The 25,653-nt window shown below is 45.1% G+C and overlaps 1 pseudogene; it reads left to right on the top strand.

The window, feature by feature from the left end:
- Window positions 1-444: 444 nt before the first annotated feature.
- Window positions 445-25,097, top strand: LOC100520902 (large ribosomal subunit protein uL6-like; annotated as a pseudogene).
- The last annotated feature ends 556 nt before the right edge of the window (window positions 25,098-25,653 follow it).

The following is a 25,653-nucleotide window of genomic DNA, read 5'->3' as shown; positions in this document are numbered from 1 at the left end:
CAGGCTAGGGGTCGAATCAGAGATGCAGCTGCCAACCTACACCACAGCCACAGCAACACTGGGTCCGAGCCTCATCTGCGACCTACACCACAGCTTGCAGCAATGCCGGATCCTTGATCCATTGAGTGAGGCCAGGGATCAAACCTGCACCCTCTCAGACACGATGTTGGATTTTTAACCTGCTGAGCCACAATGGGAACTCCCTTCAGCTATCTTCTTTAGCTCAGAAACTCTCCCCAGCTGGCATGAGATTGGGAGTTCAGCATCGAACAATCTTGCTGCTCCAAGGGGTTAACTCTGGCCTTTTCCAGGCTGGCTTCCTTCCCTCACCCGAAAGGACATGTGCCCTCAAGTTTCCAGCCTGGCTCGGGGCCCAAACGCACTTAACTATGAGGGCAGTGGGATCATGGCTTGGTTCCAAGCTCTAGCGGAGCAGAACAAAAGATGGGGGAACAGGTGGAAAAGGCAACTGTGCGCACACATCACACAGTCTCTGGGTGGGCTCAGAAACCGAGGTGGGCCCGGCCTCATGAAAAAAGGCAGCCAGTGACCCAGGAGGTGGGGAAGACTGGGGGTGCGGGGAGTGACAGCCTTCAGTGGGGCGAGTGGCAAGTCTGTTTTGAAGAGAGGCAATGCCTATGTTTCTGTAGCTTTAAGGGGGCAGGAAAGCAGAGACAAAGGGACAGAGGGAAAGTGCACACTCCCAAGCGATTAGACTAATCCCCTGACTTCTCCGCCCTATTTCCAAGAATGTGGATGAGTCCAACTCCTCTGGTGTCTGCGTCCCTCCTAATCCAGGATATGATTATATGAAGTAGATTAAAGGTGTCTGGACCTTGTAAAGCGGGCTGCACCTCTAGAACCGGTTTTACAAGAGACATTTTAATTCAATTAGCAAACCTGGGATTATTCACTCTGATTTCTGATTCTCAAAGACAACATGAAAACTGATGCAAAATTGTGTGGGAGTTTGTATTCTCTGTCCCTACAGCAATGCCCTTAAAAAGCAAGCTGTCCGAGAGGGGTGATAGGCCTGCTTCAGGAAAACCTCTCTCATTGGTGGGAAGTTGGCTGGGGGACTTCCAGGGTCCTTTCTAATTCAAAGTTTTTATGACTCTGAGGTTCATGGACACAAAACTGTAAAACAGGAAAAGCCATCTAAAAACCAGGGTTTAATAAAGACTCGACACCATGTTTTTACCCGGAGTAAATTGAGTCCAAACATTTCAAATGAGAGCCATCAACAAAGAATGTGTTTGCAAATCAGACAGAATTTAAAATAAACTTCAGCCAGCGAATGATTAACCTTCCCTAAAAAGGTAATCAGAGGGTGCGTGACCAAACTTTGGAAGTGGTATGAGGAGAGATTTCTACTCCGTCCAAAACACTTTCACACTTTAACCCCAAATGGGCCGGTGCACTTGTTTTGGAGGGATTATTTAAAGTTACGATGATTGCCTCTTACTCAGCAGGCAGCCACAGGAAAGCCACAAGAAGTGGAGAATGTGGTAGCAGCTCTGGAAAGGAAAGCAAAACTGGCTACATCTTGAGGACAGGGGGGCAGGAAGACAGGGGTATAAAGTGGGCAAGATGCGGGCCTAGGGCCATGTGGGCGGGTGGTCCTGGGGACAGCAGGACATACTTCTGTCCAGCTGCTGATGCCCAGAGTGGGGGACGGGGGGCTACCTTCCTCCCTTTTCCCTGATACCTCCCCAGACTTTCAAGGCACCACATCTGGAAAAGCTCTCACTCCTTTGAGAGGCATACCATTCACCCACACTAGCCCTTCCTTTTAACAGCTCTGGGAAAGGGAGGGGGAGACTTTGGCTTTGACTTCATTCTTAAACATTCTTCATTGTGAAAAGCTCACACAAACGAGTATGTGTAATATATACGTACAGTTTAAAGAATAATAATAAAAACCAAGCAAGCACCCAGGTCCACACCACCCAGCGGAAGGAATGAATACTGCCATTGTGTCAAAGGCTCCTGGGTGCCCACCCCTTCCCAACTGTTCCCCCCGATTCCCCTCCCACCCCGGACAAGTTACTGACCTAACACACTGACAATCCACTCCCTTGCTTCTCTTTACAGTTTTAATCCATTTGTCAGGGATCCCTGACCACTGTATTGTTTAGTGGTGCTTGGTTTGAACTTCCAAGAATGACTCCTTGCTTACTGTCGTCTTCTTGATTTACTCTTTATGTGTAGCGGTTTTGAAATCTGTCCACATGGGTGTGTGGGGCTGCAGTTTCCTCCTTTTCTCTGCTCTGTAGGATTCCACTGTAAGATTTTAGCACAACTACTTCTCTATCGTTTGTGGACATCTGGACTGCTTCCTTTCTTAGTTGTTATAAACAAAGCTATTTTATGAGCATTCTTGTCTGTGTCTCCTGTAGAATACGTGTGAGAATTTCCTAGGGCAGAGCCACTCCGTGTGTGGCCTGCGGACCCACTGCTGGCGCCCAAACTGCCACCACTTTACTAATTCACATTCTGGCACAAGTTCCCCATTTCTCCCTCCCTCTGGCCCTCAGCCTTTTCCCTTCATCTTCATCTACCAACCTTCAGGTCACCACTGTCTAATCAGTGGAGACTCTGGCCCCTCACTCAGTCTCTCAGTTTTGCTCAATAAAAATCAGTTGAGGAGTTCCCACTGTGGCACAGTGGGTTAAGGATCCAGGATTGCCACAGCTATGGTGCAATCCCTGGCCCAAGAACTTGCATATGCCATGAGTGCAGCCATAAAAAAAAAAAAAAAAAGTCAGTTGAATGAATGAATGGTGCTCTTCCCCACCCATATACCTACCTCAGGGGCTGCCATGTTCTTCATGAACCCCACCTCCCCAGATGATGTGTTGTATCATGGGGGTGGGAAGGGGGAGTGGGGGAGCACCTGACACATAAGCTGGAAGAGTCAAAGTCCTTCCTATCATTTTTTACCTTGAAACCAAAAAAGAGGTCAGCATATCATCAATATAAAACCTAAGCTGTCATTCACCAGGCCTGCCAGCAACCCTCCCTACGGCCTGGGGAGGAAGCTGGTCTGTGGTGACGGAGGAAATTAAGGCACAGAGAGAAAGAGCAGAACCAGAACAGGAGCAAGGATCCAGCAGCACCTCAGTGCCCATTTCCCGGGTTCCTGGGCCCTGCTGCATCCTGCCCTTCCCACAGTTGGTTATTCAGCCTCACCCCAGCTTCTCTTTTTTGTCTAAGCTGGTCGTCTGGAAAGACGGTGAACACTCCATACTTTAGCCCTAGTAGGCTGCAGAAAGCTGGAATCAAGGTTGACCTTTAAACTGCAAAGCTGTTTCTTAAGGATATTTTTGAAGAAAGCTTGTCAGTCTAGATGCGTGTTGGTGCAAACATCAAACCAAACCAAAAATCTCAAACAAATGGGTGACTTGAGGTCACCACACTGGGGTAAGGGACATTTCCCTTTTTCCTGCCATGGCTCAGGTATCATCAGCTCAGTGGCTTAACCCGTGACCACACTTGCCCCAACTCTGACCTCACACAGGCCTGCCCTCCTCACCAGGGGTTTCCATGTGGTACATCACTCAGACTCTTTTCCCCCATCCAGATATAACCCACACACAGGTGGAGAGGAAAACAGCTAAACAGTAAAACTCCAAGAAGAATTTTTGACGGCAGCTGGGACAGCTGGGGATATGCTTGATAAAAAATAGATAGGAATAAGCATTAAGCAAAGAGCTCTAAGAAATAGCAAGAGTCTCCCAGGGCATGGTCAATCCAGAAATAATTCTTTTAAAAGCCAGAGGGGTTTTTAAACCATTTACGTCAAAAATCAAAAGCTCTTTGTGGCCGTTTTGTCTGTCCCTGTTCAACCAGAAAGTGGACGAAAAGCACGATTACTGCCAGTTCATGGTACCTGGAGTGGAGGGGCCAGAAAGGCAGGCTGCTCCACTCTGAGCCCGAGGCAAACCCTCAAGTGGTCTCAGGTCATCTGGCCACAGTCTGTTTTAGGACCTGCCCAACTTGGGCATGCCCCTGTAGTAGAGTATCCTGGTGCTCCTCCCAGATTCTCTCCGATCGCTTTCGACCAGTTCAGTGCCTTCCCTTCAGTGTGTTTTCTGTTTTTCAGGACTGCTCTTGGACGACTAAAACCTACTCTGCCAAAACCAGAAGAGCTGAAAGTGGCTGGCAATGTAACCCCCCACCATGTGGCCCTCAGCCAACAAATGAGGGTCGGGGACTGTGGAAGCCCCACTCTCCCGACTCAGGTCGGGACAGCTCTGTCTCTCCCACTGAATGTGTGGGCAGGCAGTCGCATGGCTACAGCACCTGGCACGTGGCACTGAGCTCAAGCGGTGGTGGTGATAACTACTGCTGAAGGAATGATATGAACTAGCGCCCGGCTCAGCACTGGTCATCACAGCTGGGTAAGAATGACATCAAAGCTAGAAGAGGCAAGTCGGGAGAGAGCTGTGCTTCTTTTGAGTTTTAATTTCCAACGCCCACTTAGAGCACACCACTTTATCCTTCTTCCTCCCTCCTTCCTCTCCCTCCTTTTCCTCCATCAATCAAAAGAAGAGACAGCGTATCTGAGAGCACATGTGTTGTGGGAGTCGAGGAAGAATAAGACCCATGTCCTCACCCTCAGCTTCGAGCCCAGACTGAAAATACTATTAACTAAGTCACAATTTACAAAAGCTAAGGGTTAATAGAAATAGCAGTAGACTCAGAATCAGAAGGCCTGGATTCAAAACACAGCTGTCTCTCTCGTGCATTAAATGATGGTGAGCAATTAGGTTGTGATGATAGTTGTACAACTATAAGGATAATAAAATTCAGTGAATTAAAAAAAATGATGGTGAGCAAACACCTTATACCGCACGGCCTTCTGCTGGTTCTTAAGTTGGGGATAATGACACTGTGGAGTCATATGCTGACATCCATGAAAATACCTGATAGGTACCAGGTGTAAATATGGTGGGACCTGGTATTATTTTTTCCCCCGGGTACTCAAAACTGAAATTAGACAACATGAAAGCAATTCAGAAACTATCAAACATGGAATGCCAAAGATAGAGGTGATGCAACCTCCCAGCTCTGTGAGGAGAGAATGGGTCCAGAGAGATGAAGTAGCTTATCCGGAGTCACCTAATTAGTTAAAAAGATGGGACTAAAATCTGGTCCTTCGACACCTGATTCTCAATATTTTTTCCTCTCACTACATGTCCCATAATAGTGACGGGGTTAAGCATAGTGGCCATCTTCACACCGCAAAGGCAGGTCTCACAAATGCGAAACAGGCCGAGCTACTGCATGTCACACAGCCACAGCCTGCATGCCATACAAATTAAAAGGATTTCAGGCTCCACAAGGACTGGAAAGCCTTACAATGGGCCTTTCAGACTTTTGACTAGAAGAAAGGTGGTGTGTTCTAAGTGGGAGTTGGGACTAGATAATAAATACCTGCTGTAACTGACTTACTAGATGATGTACTAGCAGAAAACAACTTCTCACTATTGAGTTTTTGCTTTTGTTTTTTTGGCCACACCCACAGCATGTAGAAGTTCCCAGGCCAGGGGTCAAACCTGCACCACAGTAGCAACCTGAGCCACTGCAGTGACAAAGCTGGATCCGTAACTCACTGCCCCACAAGAGAACTCCTCACTGTTGCCCTTACCCTCTGTGGACCTCTTTCCCCAGCCCTGAATGATAGCTCAAGCAGATCTAGTCAGTTTTCCAGGCACTTTCAGGAGTTAAGTAATCATCTCATTTCCAGGTACCGAACAAGTGCAGTCTCTTCTAACCTTCTCCCTCACATCCCAGGGTAAAGCAGACTCTATCTCCCGCTGCATCCTAAACTTCAAATTCTGCATCTGGGTCGGCAGGGATGGTGCTTCTGCATTCCTTTGGCTTGTTTCCCTTCCTCTGCTTCCCCCACCGATTCTAATGCCTCAGGCTCTTCCAAGGTCATGATGAGGGGCTTGGGATGGGGGAGAGGTAAGTGAGCTCAAGGCCGGTGCTGTTGTAAGCTGCCCTCAGTGAGCTGTGGCCAGCACTCAAACACCGGGTCTTTCTCAAAGAAAGAGTTTTCGTGGATTCTTCCAAGACCTTCCCTTTGATTTACTCTCCCACTCCTCCTCTCCTCCGCCTCCAAAGGTACACGATGCACTCTCTGCTGGGGTCACCTTGTCCTTACAGGGCATCTTCTTGGGCCAGATCTTTCAAGGCAACTCAAGCCAGACCCCCTTCCATCTGTGTCTACCACACTCTGGAACAGCAAGCTGTCCCCAAGAACTTTCTCAAGTAAATTGCCACATCTCCCCTGAGCTGGAGGAGAGAGGCAGTTGAAGATGTCAACTTCCCCTTAAGGTTACACCCTCTTCTATGTTAACGGTTTTCTCAAACCCCATCACTTGGCTGGAGGTACGTGGGAGGGGAGGAGAAGCACACGGCTCCCTCCTTCTTGCTGTCACTTTTTGCTTCTCTAAACAGGACAAAAGTGAATGATGGGCTAGGGTTCTGAGGATATGTCTCAGCAAGCCCTAGCACCTCTCTTTAGGCTATATGGTGAACAATACCTCTTGGTCACCTGGAGACCTCGATAAGACCAGGAAGATTTTTTTAGCATTCTATCACACCAGACTGTTTTAATGAATAAGTGTAATTTATGGGGATATTTAAAAAAATCTGAAATTCAAATTCATATGCCAGCTCCTTTGTTACTCACTGAAAGGGAAGAAATCACCGTGGATCATTTTAATTTGGCTCAGAGAGCACAAGCTTTGACAGCCCTCCAAGAGGGCGATCCTCTCTGATCACAAAAGGTCTGGCCCTAACAGAGTGGGGACTATAGGCACAGAGCCAAGCAGCAAAGGACCTTGCCCACAGCACGGAGGCCTGAGGGTCCGTGTGCCCATCAGGGAAGCACCTGCTCCTGTTCTTACTCCCAGCTACACACTAGGTTTAACTATCTCAGAAGTTTGGCCTTTATGAAAGAATCGTAATTCACATGTCCTTCTTGACTTGCTCCTTTTCAAGAAAGGAGGAATTGAGTTTCCAAGATAATAGACTCCTTTCACAATCTGATGACAGAGAGGAGAGGAGGGGTGGAGGGGAGAAAGGAGAAAGGAATCTTAGATATAACATGGACATAGAGAAATTAACATGGTGAGGAAAGCAAACCCCAAAAAGGGTAATAACACCAACCTTATCTTACTCGTAACATAACTCCGTACACTATCTATCTCCTCAAATGGTTCCCCCGAATCCCAGCTTCAGCTGATTATAATCTATTTCACATACACTTAAAATTCTCACTTAGATTCTAAAAGGCTATGATTAATATCACATTCTATTTCTATATAATATAGAATATTATGAAGTATATAAATATATAATATATAAAATACTTATGTTAAATATATAACATAATATAAAAATTTTGTTTTGTCTTTTTTTTTTTTTTTTTTGCCATTTCTTGGGCCGCTCTCACGGCATATGGAGGTTCCCAGGCTAGAGGTCCAATTGGAGCTGTAGCCACCAGCCTATGCCAGAGCCACAGCAATGAGGGATCCTCGCCGCGTCTTCGACCTACACCACAGCTCACGGCAACGCCGGATCATTAACCCACTGAGCAAGGGCAGGGACCGGACCCGCAACCTCATGGTTCCTAGTCGGATTCGTTAACCACTGAGCCATGACGGGAACTCCAAAAATAATTTCTATTTTTCAAAATAATCTGTTGCTTTTGACTCTCACAAACTGGGACTGTGGGACAGACATTCTCTTTTTTTCTTTTGGCTGCACCCACAGAATGTCAAAGTTCCCGGGCCTGAGATCAAACCCAAGCTGACGGAACCAGCACCACAGCAGCAACCTGAGCTACAATAGTGACAACCCAGAATCCTTAATCCACTGAGCCACATGGGGACTCTAGAGTAGGCATCCTCTTGTTTGAAGAAAGCCAAGGCTCAGAGAGGTTAAATGAATTATTCAAGATCACACAGCCAGAAAGTAGAAGAACCCAGACTAGTGGTCAGAAACTCTCGCACCTAGTCCAGGGTTCTTTTCTTTCCATTGTTCTGCCTAGGACCACTTCTCAGCAAGTGCCAAAGACAATTCCTTCAGTGTGAATTAGAATGTAAAACCAGTCAAATTCACAATAGCCAGGACATGGAAACAACCCAAATGTCCATCGACAGATGATTGGATTCGGAAGATGTGGTATATATACACAATGGAATACTACTCAGCCATAAAAAAGAATGACATAATGCCATTTGCAGCAACATGGATGGAACTAGAGAATCTCATACTGAGTGAAATAAGCCAGAAAGACAGACAAATACCATATGATATCACTTATAACTGGAATCTAATATCCAGCACAAATGAACATCTCCTCAGAAAAGAAAATCATGGACTTGGAGAAAAGACTTGTGGCTGCCTGATGGGAGGGGGAGGGAGTGGGAGGGATCGGGAGCTTGGGCTTATCAGACACAACTTAGAATAGATTTACAAGGAGATCCTGCTGAATAGCATTGAGAACTATGTCTCCATACTCATGTTGCAACAGAACAAAGGGTGGGGAAGAAATGTAATTGTAATGTATACATGTAAGGATAACCTGACCCCCTTGCTGTACAGTGGGAAAATAAAAAAAAAACAAAAAACAGTCAAGTAGCTCTAGCACCCTCAGAATCATTGTACAGCTATGGAAACAGCAGCCTTGGGATAGCATGGGCATTTTGGTATCACCAGACACTCAAAGAGCTCCATAAGGGCAGGTAGAAGCCTGTAGAACTTTAAGGCTATACTTCCCAAACTGGGACTCAGGAAGATCAGAAAATCAATTAGCATGTTCATTGGCATTTCTTTTCTTTCTTTCTTTCTTTTTTTTTCTTTTTAGGGCCGCAGCCATGGCATATGGAGTTCCCAGGCTAGGAGTCTAATTCGCGCTACAACTGCCCACCTATGCTACACCCACAGCAACACAGGATCGGAGCCACACCTGTGACCTACACTACAGCTCACAGCAACGCCATATCCTTAACCCACTGAGTGAGGCCGGGGATCAAACCCACAACCTCATGGTTCCTAGTCAGATTCGTTTTCTGCTGTGCCACGACGAGAACTCCTGACTGACATTTCTATGTAGATTAGAAAATAACCTTACATCCCACTCCATCACAGGATAAGGGTAAGTAATGTTTTGCAAAATTTTTAATAGAGTGTGTGTGTGTGTGCGCGAGCACGTGCACGGGTGTGTGTGAGATGTAAAATGTTAGTTTTTTTTTTTAAACCATGAATCATTGCCAATAATGTTTTGGAAACTCTGCTTTAAGGAACAACTTCTAGCCAAAACTCTAGCTGTTATGGCTAAATGCTTTTATATTCCCCACAGATGTAAAAAACACAAAAAATACTTTTGTCTTTTTTTTTTAATGCAATAAACAAGATTTGGAGCTATTTTAGTAAAGATCCAATTAACCAGAATGCTCAGGGAATTGAATGTCCTGGTTAATTGAATATCTGCATTAATGAGGACAAATTAAAAATCCTTGTCAGGATTCAGAATCATAGGACTTCATCACTCTCCTGCTGGCAGAAGCTGAGACCTAGGAGGAGGAAGTGACTTGCCATGGGCTCTGGGGCCACGTGGGGGAAAAGCCAAGACTCAGGCCCACAATGCACCCGCTCAAAGCTCCTGTGAGATTGAGCTGAATCTTGGTGATTGTCCATAACCCTTGAGGCTGCTTCTCAAAATAAAATCCCAGCTTTCAGCTTGTCTTTGCCATTTGCTTTTTCTCATAGATCAGAACAATTTGGTTTACCAAATTCAGAGCAAACACCATAGCACTGAAAGGTTGGCGCGGTCAAGCCTCTCTCTCTTTCTCTCTCTGATATATTAGAATTAATATTTCTTTGTTTTGCTCTTCTCTTGTTTCTTCACATATATTATTAGCATTCCAGACACAAGGTGAGAACCTTCTAAAAATTTTTTTTTAGGAGTTCCCGTCGTGGAGCAGAGGTCAACGAATCCGACTAGGAACCATGAGGTTGCAGGTTCGGTCCCTGCACTTGCTCAGTGGGTTAAGGATCCAGTGTTGCCGTGGGCTGTGGTGTAGGTCGCAGACTTGTCTCGGATCCCTCATTGCTGTGGCTCTGGCGTAGGCCGGTGGCTACAGCTCCGATTAGACCCCTAGCCTGGGAATCTCCATGTGCCACAGGAGCGGCCCTAGAGAAGGCAAAAAGACAAAAAATGTTGCTTGGGAGAGGCTCTTTCATTCCTGGAACTCTCTAAACTATCCCTATGAACACAGTTTGCTACTATTTCTGCATTTGAACTATTATTTAATTCATTCTATCATATAGAAATTGAAATGCCTAGCAATGCCCTCCAGTGACATGAGCTGTTCTCTGCACACATTCGATCTTTCAACACATGTATACAAGCAGCTATTATGTGCCAGGCACTGTACCAGGCACTAGGGATGCAGCAGGAAACAAAGCAGGGAAACCCCTGCCCTTCTAGAGTTTACTTTCTAACAATAACAAACAGACTGTAAACAAATCCACAAGTAAATATATGATATGTCAGATGGTAATAAGTGTGAAGGGCAGAGGGGAAAGCAGACTGTAAGAGCACAGGGACTGGGGGGTGTAATTACTGTCATTAGTGAGGGAAGGTCTCACTAATCAGGGTACAGTGACCTGAAGGAGTAAGAGAGTGAGGAATGCCGCTCTCTGGGAGAAGAGAGTTCCTGGCAGAGAAAAAAAGCAATAAGTGAACAGCATTTGTAAATGTTAGCCTACAAGTACTTTCCATCATGTACTAGTCATTTCTAACTTGTGAAATCCTGCTCACCCGTGACATAGCCCTAGAGGTTATTAGATGCTGATTTAGGGATAAGTTGCCTTGGTTCATGCCATCCACAGGCCCAAGTGCTGGGTTCAGGGATTCTGCAATGAAAGATAGAGATGGTCCCTTGCCCTCAAAGTAGTGAGAACCAAAAAATTACTGTTGACAAAGGACAGAGATATGAGGGCAATAAGAGTGCCGCAAAGAAGGGAGGTAACTACATAAAAGTCCAAGGGGATTTCTAGCAGAAGAAACAGCAGACATAAAGGCAAGAAGCCAACGGCAGGGGGGAGGCATTCAGGGATCTTCAAGTTGTTTGGTATGATTGGAAGGTGAGTCTCAGGAAAATGGGACAGAATTGGGCAGAAATGTGGGCCACCCTACTTTCTGTAATACAATTAAAATCTTTCATGGTTGCAATGAAAAAAGCACTGTGGAGGGTAAGGGGGCTTTGAGGAGGGAGGCCCTAACAGGTTAACAGGGGCCAGGGACTAAGCCTGAGCCACAGCAGTAACCAGAGCCACAGCAGTAACATGCTGGATCCTTAACTTACTGGGCCACCAGGGAACTCCCACAAATTTTAATATTGGAAGCAGTGGAATGATTGATCATATCTTGCTTTTATAAAGATTGATTCCACTGATACCCAGAGGATTAAAAAAAAGGAAGGCACTGGAAGCAGGAGAATCAATAAAGAGGCTGAAGAGGATGATAGGTTCAGAATAATCCAGGTGAGAAATGCAGACGGCCCTCCTTAAGAGACGGGGCAGAAAACACAGGAAGAATGGAATGAAACTGACACAAACTGGTGATGGATTTTATAGTGGGACACAAAAAACAAGATCAGCGGAAAATGGAGTTATTCCCTCAGAGAGGAAAGAGCAAGAAGATTAAAACTACGTTCTATAGGCTATTCAGAATTCCTCAAATAACACCATTGCAATAAAGACAAGGATTATTACTTTCACAGATGACTACTTTAATATGTAGCTGTAGAACTGGCCAATTAATTTGGGTTGGTAGATTCCAACTATAGAACATCATAAAATACAAGATGAAATAAATATAAAATAATGTAGTTAATTCTTCAAAAGCCATACCAGACGTGTGACTATGATTGCTTCCTTGGAGGCTAAATGAATATTATCCACATGAGGAATTCCCATTATGGCTCAGCAGAAACGAATCTGATTAGCATCCATTAGGATGCAGGTTCAATCCCTGGCCTCGCTCAGTGGGTTAAGGATCTGTGGTGTAGGCCAGCAGCTACAGCTCCAATTTGACTCCTAGCCTGGGAACCTCCATATGCTGAGGGTGCAGCCCTAAAACAAACACAAACAAAGAATATTATCTAAATGAATACTATCTCTTCCTTGGAAGCTACACATTCATTTCTACAGCGCTGCCACTACTGAAAACTACCCTGGACTTCTTTGGAGGACCTCCCTTCATGACCCTATCTCCAAAACTAGAAAATCTTCATCTTCTGGGGAAAAATCTGATATTTAGAACAGATGAAATGTCATTTGCTATAAGCAGATCAGCAGTTGCCTGGGAGAGGGTAGATGGGGACATGGGATGGGAGGGATGGAATACAAGAAGCACAAGGAAAATTTTGGGGGTGATGGATGTGCTTATTATCTTCATTGTAGTGATGGTTTCATGACTGTACACATACATCAAAACTCACAAAATATGCTGCTTATTGAATGTCAAGAATATCTCAATAAAGCTGTTTTTAAAAAGCTACTTATTACAGAGAATAATAACTAAGACTGATCATCCTGCTGAGAGGTCCCCCTTTTTATTTAGTTAATGAAAATAGAATAATTTTCTTGTGTGTCTTCCAGGCAGACTTGATGGCAATTCTCAACCACAGGTTATTCTTTGTTTAACAAAATAAAAGTATGGCAGATCACTGAAACAAGTGATCTGCCCCCATTATAGAATAGCCCTCATGTGGGCATGAATGTCTAGAACATATGTTTGTAAGCTTTGCAGGCATGCCCTGGAATGCGAATTGGAACCCAGTGACTTGGTATCTCCTGGTTCTCGAACTCCCTCTCCATGAGGGGCAGCTCTCCTCTCCACGAGGGACAGCTCTCTGGGTCTCAGATCTCCCCATCCGCAAATGTATTTTTCTCTCTGCTTGGCTCATCTGGATAAAGTGCTGGATGTGAATGAGTATCACCGATTCTATTACCTGGGGTCTGGGTTTCAGATATCCGACACCAAGAGAGATCAAGATGGCAGAGGAGTAAGACGTGGTGCTCACCTTCTCCCACAAACACATGAAAAAAAGAAACCATCTACATTTGGAACAATTCGCACAGAACATCTACTGAACGCTGGCAGAAGACCTTAAACCTCCAAAAAGGGCAAGAAAGCCTCCACATAACTGGGTAGAACAAAAGAAAAAGAGAGAGAGAGAAGGAATCAGGACAGGACTAGCATTCCTGAGAGGGAGCTGTTAAAGAGGAAAGGAACCCACACCCTGGGAAGCCACCAACCAATGGGGAGATCAGCTGAGACAGAGGGACCTCAAAGTCTCAGAGGAAAGCCAACAGCTGGACTGAGGAGGGCAAAGCAGAATGAGAGATGCACAGACCATCATTACCACCACCCCCCAGAACCACAGCCTGAGACGCTTGGGCGGGAGCTGGGCACTGAGACTCAGGCTCTGGAGAATAAGAACAATAGAGGCAAAATGAAGACACTCAGGAACGATTCCCAGTTAAAAGAATAGGAAAATTCACCTGAAGGAGCAAACAATGAAACAGACTGTGGCAGTCTAACAGACACTGAGTTCATAGAGGAGACAGCAAAAATACTGAAGGAATTAAGAGTGAATATGAAGGAATTAAGAGCAGATATGAATAGCAATGCAGATTATTTTAGAAAGGAACTAGAAAATATAAGGATGAGCCAAGAAAAATTAGAAAATTCATTTGCAGAGAATGCAAGCTGAGTTAAAGGCACAGAAGAGCAGAATGAATAATACAGAGGAATGAATTAGTGACTTGTAAGACAGAATAATGGAAATCACCCAAACAGGACAGCAGACAGAAAACTAAATGAAAAAACGTGAAAGCAATATAAGAGATCTATGGGATAATACAAAGTGGGCCAATCTACGCAGGCTAGGGATTCCAGAAGGAAAAGGAAAAGGGGATTGAAAATATATTTGAATAAATTATGACTGAAAATTCTCCAAATCTACAGGAAGCACAGAGGGCCCCAAATAAGCTGAACCCAAAGAGGCCCACAACAAGACATATTATAATAAAAATGGCAAAAATTAAAGATAAACAGAGGATTCTAAAGGCATCAGGAGAAAAACAAAGATTATAAGGGAACCTTCACAAAGCTATCAGCTGATTTCTCTACAAAAACATTACAGGCCAGAAGGGAGTGGCATGATATATTCAAAGTTCTAAAAGGGAAAAATTTGCAGCCTAGAATACTCTACCCAGCAATAATATCATTTAAAATAGAAGGAGAAATAAAGAATTTCTTCAATAAACAAAAACTAAAAGAGTAGCAATACTAAACCCATTCTAAAAGAAATACTGAAAGGGCTCCTCTAAATAAAAAAGTAAGAAGAAATAAGAGGAGGAAATCACAATTGGAAAGCAATCGCTTAAACTAAATAAACCAGTATACAGATCTAAAAGTAAAACAAAACAAAACAAAAAACCTATTGTAAAAGTGACAATAAACACAAGGAACAGCAAAAGGACAAACATGAAGATGCTAAAAAAGGACTTCAAAATCATAAAATGTGGGGAAGGAAAGTAAGAAAATCTAGATTCTTCTTCTTTTTTTTTTTTTTTTTTTTTTGTCTTTTCTAGGGCTGCACCATGGCACATGGAGGTTCCCAGGCTAGGGGTCTAATGGGAGCTATAGCTGCCGGCCTACACCACAGCCACAGCAATGACAGATCTGAGCCATGTCTGCGACCTACACCACAGCTCAACCTCATGGTTTCTCGTAGACTGAGCCATGACGGGAACTCCGTAGATTCCTTTATCTTAGAATGTCTTTGAGCCTATATGACTATCAGGCTAAAGCGAGCTCAGGAAGAGGTTAACATACATGAAAAAGAGGGCAACCACAAATCAAAACCAAACATTACATTCATAAAAACTGAAAAGAAGAGGACACAAGCATAAAATAAAAGGAAATTATCCAACCAAAAAAAAAAAAGAACAAAAGAGAAACATAGAATCAACTGGAAAACAAGGTTTAAAACGGCAATAAAGATGTCTTTATCAATAATTACCTTAAATGTCAATGGACTGAATGCTTCAATCAAAAGACACAGAGTGTCAGACTGGATTTAAAAAAAAAAGAAACTATAATATGCTATCTACAAAAGACTCACCTTAGGACAAAGGACAAATATCCAAGACAAGTCTCACAGAGATGGGATCCCCGAGAGCTTTCCTTGCCCCATCCCCACCCATCCCAAACTGTCCTCTGACCAGTTTGCCAGTGTCCAGATTCCTTCTTTTTGTTTTTGTTTTTTGTTTTTTATTGCTGCACCTGCAGAATATGAAGTTGCAGGCTAGGGGTTGAATTGGAACTGCAGCTGCTGGCCTATGCCACAGCTGCAACCTATGCAACACCAGATCCCAGCCACATCTGCGACCTATGCACGGTTTACAGCAACTCTGGATACTTAACCCACTGATCCAGGCCAGAGATTGACCCCACATCCTCGAAGAGATGACATTGGGTCCTTAACCTGCTGGGCCACAAGAGGAACTCCAGATTCCATCCTTCTGAATTAATCATTCCATGTCCCAGAATTCCGCTTGAAAAGAGAATCTTGGAGGGTAAGCCTGGATGGTGTGCCGAAGGGGAGAGATTGGAAGTGGCAAGGGGGCACTGTAAGGACAAGGCGGTGTCTAAGGGTGGAGGGCATCAGCAGAGGGAAAGACAGTCCAGAGAGGGGAGACGAGGCACCACAGAGGACCTAAACTAAAGCTACTTCCCCTTTTCCTTTGCCATTGACTTCTTCATTCAAATGCACTTACTTAGCTCCAGTGTCCCCACCTTCATTCTACTTCTGGACTAAGTACTGAGCACAGCTACATAAAACAGGAAGTTTAACAAAACTGATCAGCAAGCTAAAACTGCACTCGCATCAACAGCAAGAGAGCTGGTCTGTGAATCAGCAGTTGGTCCCACGATAATTCAAAGGACAGGTGCTCATCTCACACCTTTAGCAGCAGATTGGAATTAAGTGAGACAGAATATTGACAAATGGAAGTCTCATAGAAGTATTAAAAATATGAATGCAAAGCAGGTGGGGAGAATACTAAAATAGTTCATCTAAAAATAGTCTAATTCCTCATCCAGTGGCCAAACCCGATTAGGTTTCGTGTTCATTTGGGTTCACAGTTTGTTTAAAGCCAATGTTGGAAGGGAAGAGGGTCTTCTCCATGATCCTGATCCTCAACCACATGCTGACCCATCCAAGCTGAGCCCAAGACTGCAGAGTTTTAGAGACTAGGAAGAAAATGTTGAATGTGGAGCTGTCAGGAGCTGGAAAAGTTTAGGGTGATTTAGAAGGAAAATTCATAAGTCTTTTAAATCTGCCTTTTGATTTGTCTGCCTTCAAATAAATGAAGTTAGAACCATAGCGGGGTCATCCATAAAATTCCCGAACACTGGCATCTCCTGTGTTCCAGGCCCACATACAGCTGGTCAAGGGGGCGTAAAGGAGCATGAAGCAAGGCCCCACAGTGAGGAAGCTGAATCACACTCAGGCTGAACCCAGGGCCATGGTCCGGAGAAGCAAAATTCACCCTCCAATCTCACTCATGGGTCTGGCAAAGGCACAGCTGCCCAGGAAAGTCCACTGTTGACAGGAGATCCTCACAATCCAAAACCAGGAAGGGGAAGTTCCTGTGGTGGCTCAGCTGAAAGGAACCTGACTAGTATCCATGAGGACGCCGGTTCGATCCCTGGCCTCGCTCAGTGGTTGGAGATCTGGTGTTGCCGTGAGCTGTGGTGTAGGTAACAGACTCGGCTCAGATGCCACGTTGCTATGGCTGGGGTGTAGGCTGGCAGCTGTAGCTCCGATTCGACCCCTAGCCTGAGAATTTCCATGTGCCAAGATACAGCCCTAAAAAGGCAAAAACAAAAACAAAACCAGCAAGGGCTTGTGGGGAACAGGTTGCATGGCTTCTACCCACCCTCAGCCCTTTTACAGACCCTGCCCCCTGAAAAAGGGCTGGGCCCCAGGTCTTGGGGGTCCGACCGTCTGATCCTGTGCTCTTGCTGTGCTCTCCACCCCTGCAGCTGACTGGGGAGTGCTGGCTATGCCTGGTTAGTGACTCAGGACCCAACGCAGGACCACCTGGCTTCATTCACGGCAATGATAGGAACTTACAAAGCTGCCTCGCTTGGTTGGGTATTACCATGAAAGTTCCATTTTTCACCTATTACTGTTTACACTCCTACTCTATTGAATGTCCCTTTCTCTTGACAATTTAGAGGAAGCCAAATAGGTCATGAGTAGCCAAGAGGAAATGGTCAGGGAGAGAAACCATCCGGAAGCCAACGGCGGGATAGAAAGAAGCAGACACAGAGTGCGGCTGAGTCACATGGAGGAGCCTGGAACGATGGTTGCCAAAGCCCTCTGCAGGGTCCCTGGAGCCAGACAGGACCCAGAGCCACTCACCCAGCCCCTCCTCTGTGAGTCCTAACCACAGCTGGCTTCTGTCTTACACAAACGTGTGATGCCTCTTGTCGCTCTGAGAGGAACGTTACCACTTTTACCCAAAACCCCCCTCCATCAATGTGCCCTGCCAGCAAATGACCAATGGCAGTTCTGCAAGAGGTCCACTGCCTCTGCTGAGCATAAAAGGCTAGAAGATGATGTGGTCCCCAGGCAACCAATGAGGTCTCCCTATGAAGGACAAAGTCTCCACTTCATAGGGCCCTTTGCCCTTGGGAACGTACAGGGTGAACCCTCAGGCACTGTTTCCCTGCTAGGCACTTAAGGGGGTTTTATTCCTAACAAATTAGTTTTTTGAGGCAGCAATCTGGTGCCACAGAAATAAAACTAGAGCGGTGGGGGGGGGAGGCCACAAAATCTGTACCTAATTAATTAATTGTGTGTGACTGGCCAAGCAATTTACATCTACGTCCTAGTTTTCTCATCAGAAATACAGGACAAATAATCTGTCCTACCACCTTGAAGATTTTTTATGAAGATCATATAAAAATAGGCATAAGAAGCCTTGGAAAAGCATGTGTAAGCGCTATACTATTTCATGAAAGGTAAATGAGGAGGAGAGGTATAAGGGTGGCACCATCCATGTCAATCAGCACTGAAGTCAAAGTCACTGCCACTCCTCTCTGCCAAGCTTGAGGCAGTCAATTAAAGGATCCAAAAGATGAGTGTCTGAATCCCCCCTAAAATGAAGGCTGTGGCTTCCTGCCTACATGCACAGGTGCTGTTGATTCTATAAGGGGCATTAGCAGAACTGGAATTTATCCCCCCCACCCCCCACCCCCATTCTCTCTAGATAGATAGATGACAGATGATACATAGAAGACAGACAGATAGACAGTCAGATAGACAGACAATCAGGTTGCTTCCAGCTGCAGGTAACCATATAACCCAGCTGAAAGTGGCTTAAACAATAAAAAATCTAGAAAATTCTCGTACAATTTCTCATTCCAAGGCTTCATAATTTGGCGGCACAGGGTTGGCTTAAGTTCTCAGGCTTATTGCCATAGGGCTGCACAAGGGCCACATCAGCACCACTTTCTCTCCCAAGCACATCCAAAAGCAGATGGGACAATTTTTCTTAAATGTCTCTTTTTATTAGGACAGAAAACTTATCCCCAAACGCTCCCTTCCTCACACACACACATGCCCAACATAGACCCAACTGCAAAAGAGGCTGAAAAATTTTCAGCCTCTAGTAGGAGTGGACACTGCCAGCAAGGAAGAAGTGGGAGGCAGGGGTGCAAGGGGGTGGCACGGAAGAGACAGCTGTAGGATTGGCAAGAGCACTCAGGTGCAGAGAATGAAGTTCATTCTCACTAAAATGAAGCAGAAGGAATTTGTTTTAGGGTATTAGTCAACAAAATCGGGCTGAAGAAGTAGATTCTGGGTTGAGCATTCAGGAAAAAGTCCTAAAGTCACCCTGCAGAACTGGGCCACCAAGTAAGCTGCTGCCCAGTCTGTGCTCAGAAAGCCAAAGGCTCTGGGACCACAGTGTCATGACCACAGTCAGGAAGCCAAGGGTGCTGCTGCCAGCTCCTTGGCCAGATGGTGTTTGCTATGGACCATACCAGCTCAACAAATGGCTCATCCTGCCTCTGATGACACTCACAAGGCCAGGAATTGAGCACTGAGATCTCCACGATGGCTACTACAGAAAAACGAACCACCTTCCCAACTGAATTTGTTGGCAGAATCTTAGCTTCATCCCAATTCACTGGTTCAGGTTTTACAAGAGAGCATCCAATGGGTAGAATAAAAAATCACAGCAAAAATTATAGCTGAAAGAGAGTCTGGGAAATGTAATGATTAGCTCTCAATCCCCTGTAATACAGGAAGGCACACCAGAAGAAGGATGAAAGACACTGAGTTCCAACTCCACCAAATCACCCACAGCAACCAACTGTCTGCTGGCTATAGATTCTAGGTCAGTTCACATGTTCGAGAGGAGAAAGGAAAAGATCTATGGTTCCAGGGATGCAGCACGTGACAATCAGTGTATGTTATTCTTCTGGCCACAGTAGTTATCTCTAGCAGACTCATGACTTAGGGCTGTTCAAGCTGATCAAGCCTCCAGGCTTTTGCTCAAGCTCCTGGAAAAAAAGCTTGCTCTTTCCAGCTGAACATGAACCTTGAAAATGTGTAGTTGCTACATCCACTTTCCACTGTAAGAGAAAAGCCTATCTGAGAATGAAGTCAGCTGAGATGAGGCAAAACCAAAAAACAAAAACTGGGATATGATGACATTTTAACCCTTGGATCCAGCCATTTCTGAAGTTATCTGGGCTTTTCAGGCACATGAACCAATTATCTTCTCCTTTTATTTAAGACAGTTTTAACTGCTATTTGTAAAATTATACACACATATATACAAGAACATGACTCACTTTGCTCATTCTCCCGAACACATTAGGAGGTAGCCGCTGGCTTATTGAGATTCATCTGCCAGCTCCTTAAGAGTTAACTACTCACACTGAAGTGAGAAAGTCCAGAGACAGTGGAGAGATGTGAGCAGCTGAAGCAAGGATAGCATGAACAGCTGCAGGATGAACAGCAGCGTGAACAGCTGCAGGCTTTGATTTTTCTTTTCTCCACTGACATAAAAACCACTCCCATCTCTGAATCCCCAGTGGGCAGGGGATTTGTTCATTTTGCTTGGAAAGGTTACAAGGGTCTTAATATTTTCCTTGGGGATCCCATTTAAAAGTAATAGTAATATCAGAATACATTATTATATTTCAATATATTTTAAATATGTATTTAATTTTTTGCACTTTGGGTGAACAAACATTTTTAATCAATCAAATAAACTAATTAATAAGAACTTCTACATCTTCTTGTCAAGCATCAAAGTCAATGCACATATGACCTGCTCAACTCATTCAAACTGATCTTTTTTTTTTTTTTTTTTGTCTTTTTGCTATTTCTTTGGGCCGCTCCTGCGGCATATGGAGGTTCCCAGGCTAGGGGTCTAATCGGAGCTGTAGCCACCAGCCTACGCCAGAGCCACAGCAATGCGGGATCCGAGCCGCGTCTGCAACCTACACCACAACTCACGGCAACGCCGGATCGCCAACCCACTGAGCAAGGGCAGGGACCGAACCCGCAACCTCATGGTTCCTAGTCGGATTCGTCAACCACTGCGCCACAACGGGAACTCCCCAAACTGATCTTTTTTAAACCACCACCTGGATGAGGAGAGACAACAGGCCCAAGGAGTGTGACAGTCCTCAGCCCACAGTGCAGGACAGGGCAAGGGGACCTTCGGGGACTTAGGGCATGGGGACCCTGTGATGGCCACCAGATCCTCCTTTGGAAATGGAAAGCTGATTCCCCCAGATGCTGAGAAGGCTGTCAGCTGAGAAGTCTCAGCTGTCAACCCTCCTTGGGGATTATCTTGGTTGAAGGTTATTGCCTCACCCGAGGTCAGGCTGCTTTCCCAAGGGCAGCCCATACCCAATAACTGATGGATGCAGGAGAGAAAAGCCAAGCTCCCTTGGCCTGCCTACGACAACTGAAGGGCCTGCCCAGATCCAGAGGTCCTGTTGGGCCAATAGAGGCCTTCACCAGGCAAACACTATAGTCCAGCTTCACCCCCAACCACTCCCACTCCCTTCTTCCCCTGCCCCCTCTTCCACAGGGGTTGAGCCCCGTGGCACTCCTCAGTCAGCATGCTGCTCTCCCATCTCCATCTGAGTTGGCTTCCCAGGAAGCCCCTGCAGCACTGTAGCCTAGGATGGGGCTTCTGGCTTGTGGGATTTAACCAGGTATTTAACCAGGAAAGGATCTCACACCAACGGCTATACTGCTCAACAGCACCTATCCCTGCTGTCCCCTCCCTGCCCCATCTTCTTGTGGAAATAAAATTAACCTTCATGGCCCAACTTCATGGCCCACCTTCTCCACAAAAACTCCCTGAGCCCCCGCAGCGGCGGTCTCTCCCTTTCATCCCCTTTAGCATGCAGCATCTGCTTGCACTGCCTCATTGTTGTGTGTTCACTTTCTGCCACTGAGGCAGTTTCCTGATCTATAAAATGGGAACAGTGATACTCCAGAGGATTAAATAAGCAAACAGATGTGCAACACCTGCTCCAGTGCCTGGTCCCCTGAAAAAGCTCAATGAGCCAATTTCCTCTCTCCTTCCTCCTTAAGGGCCACTCTCCTCAGAAAGGGGTGTTTGCTCTTGCTCTGCTCTTTCAGGGAGGAGGGGAGGAGCAGGAGCTCCCGGGGGGATGTCTGACCTCCCCACATACTGCCCTCCAGGGGGGCTTGGCTATCTGCAAACGAGAGGGGTGACAGCATTTGCAGCTTTGAAGAGACGAAGCACTCACACAGGTACACCGAAGGGGTCACATCGCAGTCAGCCTGCCCTAGAACACCTAGAGCTCTGCCTATTTTTAGGATCAGAGTTAATTTTCTGGCTTGGTGTGAGCAGCCAGACTTGGGAAGGAAGTCTAAAGTGGATGGTGTTTACACCTAGGTATACACAGCCAAAGGAAATGAAGGCAGAAAACTTGTACGCCCCTGTTCACAGCAAGTTCCAGGGGACTGTGGCAAACAGGCCAGGGACAGAAACAGTTTTGTGAGGTCAGCTGCTGGTTCCGGCCGATTGCTGCTATGGGGGAAAGTGCATCTTGGGTTATAAGCTCTTCTAAATTGTCAGAGAAGTCAAGAATAAAGTTTTTAGGAGTTCCTGTCATGGCGCAGTGGTTAACGAATCCGACTAGGAACCATGAGGTTGCGGGTTCGGTCCCTGCGCTTGCTCAGTGGGTTAACAATCCGGCGTCGCCATGAGCTGTGGTGTAGGTCGCAGACTTGTCTTGGATCCCGCGTTGCTGTGGCTCTGGCGTAGGCCGGTGGCTGCGGCTCCGATTCGACCCCTAGCCTGGGAACCTCCATATGCCGCAGGAGCAGCCCTAGAAAAGGCAAAAAGACAAAAAAAAAAAAAAAAAAAAAAAAAACCTAGTAACTTTGAGATAATATTGTATAATAGAACACTGGGTTAGAAGTTTTAAGACCTGACTTCTTGTCCCAGCTGTGCCACTAATGAGCTATATGACCTTGAGCAGGCCATTTAAAGGAACACTTAAACCTTAGATTTCTCTGTGTGAAATGAGAACAATAATAATATCTGACCTACTTACCTTACAATGAAAAATATATATATATAAGCACTTTTTTTTTCTTTTTAGGGTCGCACCTGCAGCATATGGAAGTTCCCAGGCTAGGGGTCAAATCGGAGCTACAGCTGCCAGCCTACACCACAGCCATAGCAACGCGGGCTCTGAGCCAAGTCTGTTACCTACACCACAGCTCACGGCAACACCAGATCTCCAACCCACCTGAGGCCAGGGATCAAACCTGCATCCTCATGGATACTAGTCGGATTCATTTCCACTGTGCCACAGCAGGAACTCCTATATAAGTACTTTTGATGGCAATATAGATCTTTAGGAGAAGTGGGGCAGTTCCATTTGAGAGGGCCTCTATACTCAAGTGGGACTGACACTTGGGAAGGACATACAGGCTGCCACAACTCAATCACTGTCATTTCACATCTATGTTCAGCTGCCCCTTTGAGAATTTTTCAGCAATACCAATAAATTTTATAGGTAAAAAGTAGTATAGTTCAGGTAATAGACGATTCAGCAAGCTGGTGATTCAGATTATTTCAACCAGTCTGGACAGTTATTTATTTTTTTGATCCATGCCTGTGGCATGCAAAAGTTCCCAGGCCAGGGATCAAATGTGAGCCACAGCAGTGACAACATGGAATCTTTAACCACTAGGCCTCCAGGGAGCTCCCGGACAGCTTTTTTTTTTTTTTTTTTTTTAAACTTGTCTCACTATACATCAATAAAAGCCCTTCTAAATTCTAAAGGTGGGCAAAGTTAATTTTAACTGTTAGTTTAAAAGAAGTATATATGATGGAACTTTAATATTGAATATAATCAAATTGTGTATATTTTTATATAGCTCTTAGAGTAAATGGAGACCTCTTATACCACCAGGATGTGGTACATATAGACCCTCTTATTTTTGGTGAATAGGAAGTTTTGAAGTCATAGAATTGGATTTTAACACATGTTGGCCATATCTGATTTATTTAACACAATTATCTCTTGGTCAGGACCCTTCATCATACTGCTGGGAAATGGGAAACAATGGGAAAACAATTTAATTTCTAGTGATGAATTTATAATATTTTCCAGAAACTTAATGATATGAAGAATGCCTGCCTGAATATTTCTGGCTACTTCATGAAAATACAGAGGTTGATAATCTCTGCTTTGTGAAGAAGTACTTTTACAAGACTTTGAAAGGTGCCAACTAGATTATAGTGGACAGTGCCTGTCAACCTTAGTTCTATCAGTCTGCATTTGATAGAATTTTTTTTCCTCAGTTGTAATATTTCTAGGCTGAAGAGTTCTAATATTCTGTCTTATTTTTTTAAGTTTATTTTAATGAAGTTGCACTTCTTTCACCAAAGACCCTAATTTCTTTCATCTTTTTTTTTTTTTTTCGTCTTTTTGCCATTTCTTGGGCCACTCCTGCACCATATGGAGGTTCCCAGGCTAGGGGTCTAATCGGAGCTGTAGCTGCCAGCCTACGCCAGAGCCACAGCAATGCGGGATCTGAGCTGCATCTGCAACCTACACCACAGCTCACGGCAACGCCAGATCGTGAATCCACTGAGCAAGGGCAAGGACCAAACCCGAAACCTCGTGGTTCCTAGTCGGATTCGTTAACCACTGCGCCAAGACGGGAACTCCTCTTTCATCACTTAATCATTCTTTTTCTATGGCTTTTCAGGTTCTGAGATGTGGCAAGCAGAACTGTATGCCAGCTGTGTGATCACTTGAGTTCATAGGAAGCTCTTTTCCATGCAGCTCCCTTTGCTGCATCTACTGTGAGAATGAAGACCCATTCTCCGAGACCAGACTGTCAACATTCCAGAAAATACCAACATCACTCTGAAGGCAAACACTGCTATTGTGAAGGACCCCAGAGGCACCTGCAGAGGGACTTCAATGACATCAATGCAGAACTCAGTCTCCTTGGAAAGAAAAAGAAGCAGCTCTAGGTTGACAAACAGCAGGAAACTAGAAAGGAACAGGTCATTGTTTAGTCCCATACAGAACACGATCAAGGGTGTTACACTGGGCTTTCCTTACAAGGTGAGGTCTGCATACACTACCTATAACAATGATATTATTTCCCCATCAGTGTTATTTCCAAAATTTCTTGGACAAAAATACATCCACGGAGTCCAGATAAGGCCAGGTGTTGCACGTTCAGTGTCTCAAAGCCATAAAGATGAGCTAATTCTTAAAAGAAACAACATTGCACTTACATGAAATTCAGCTGCTTTGATTCAGCAAGCAAGCCACAGCCATTAAAAACAGAGATACCAGAAAAACTTTAGATGGCATCTATGTGTCTAAAAAAGGGCCTTTCAACAGGCCGATGAATAAGATCTCAGTTGTCCAACTACAGACACAAGATGCCAGATGATTCCTTAGACCTATCTGTGATATTTTAAAGATGAAATAAAAGCCCTGGATCGAACATTATCTGTCTAGATATATTTGTGGAATATGCCAAACCTCAGCTCCATATTCAATGGTTGACCCCCTTCTTCTTGAAAACAGATTCTTTTTTTAGATAAACTGTACAAGGTCTCAACATAGTAATGGTTATTGGCATTCTCTGTCTTTAATAAGGAAGGCAGGATGTATTTGGGGCCCAATAGGGACAGGTGTGGGCAGGTGGGCAAACAGAGCCATCAGGCCAGATGAAAAGGCTCAGGGGACCTTCTAATGCCCAAGGACTGAGGCTTCTATCTTTGTCTCTTATTAAAACTAGCCCGTTGGAAGTTCCCTGGTGGCCTAGCGGTTAAGGACTCAGCACTGTCACTACTGTGGCTTGGGTTGGGTCCCTGGCCAGGGAACTTCCACATGCTGCTGGTTTGGCCAAAACAGATTTTAAAATTAAAACAAACAAACAAACAAACAAACAAAAAAACAACTAGCCAGTCAGCCCTTTCCCTAGAGAAGGCCTTCTGGCCCTT

This window comes from Sus scrofa, chromosome 3, assembly GCF_054392235.1.
Source record: "Sus scrofa isolate SSC_HxYL_T2T_F1_AM1 chromosome 3, Sscrofa_HxYL_maternal_Yorkshire_Landrace_v2.0, whole genome shotgun sequence".
In the NCBI taxonomy this organism is placed as follows: domain Eukaryota; kingdom Metazoa; phylum Chordata; class Mammalia; order Artiodactyla; family Suidae; genus Sus; species Sus scrofa.
This window is presented reverse-complemented; position numbering and strand designations above follow the sequence as displayed.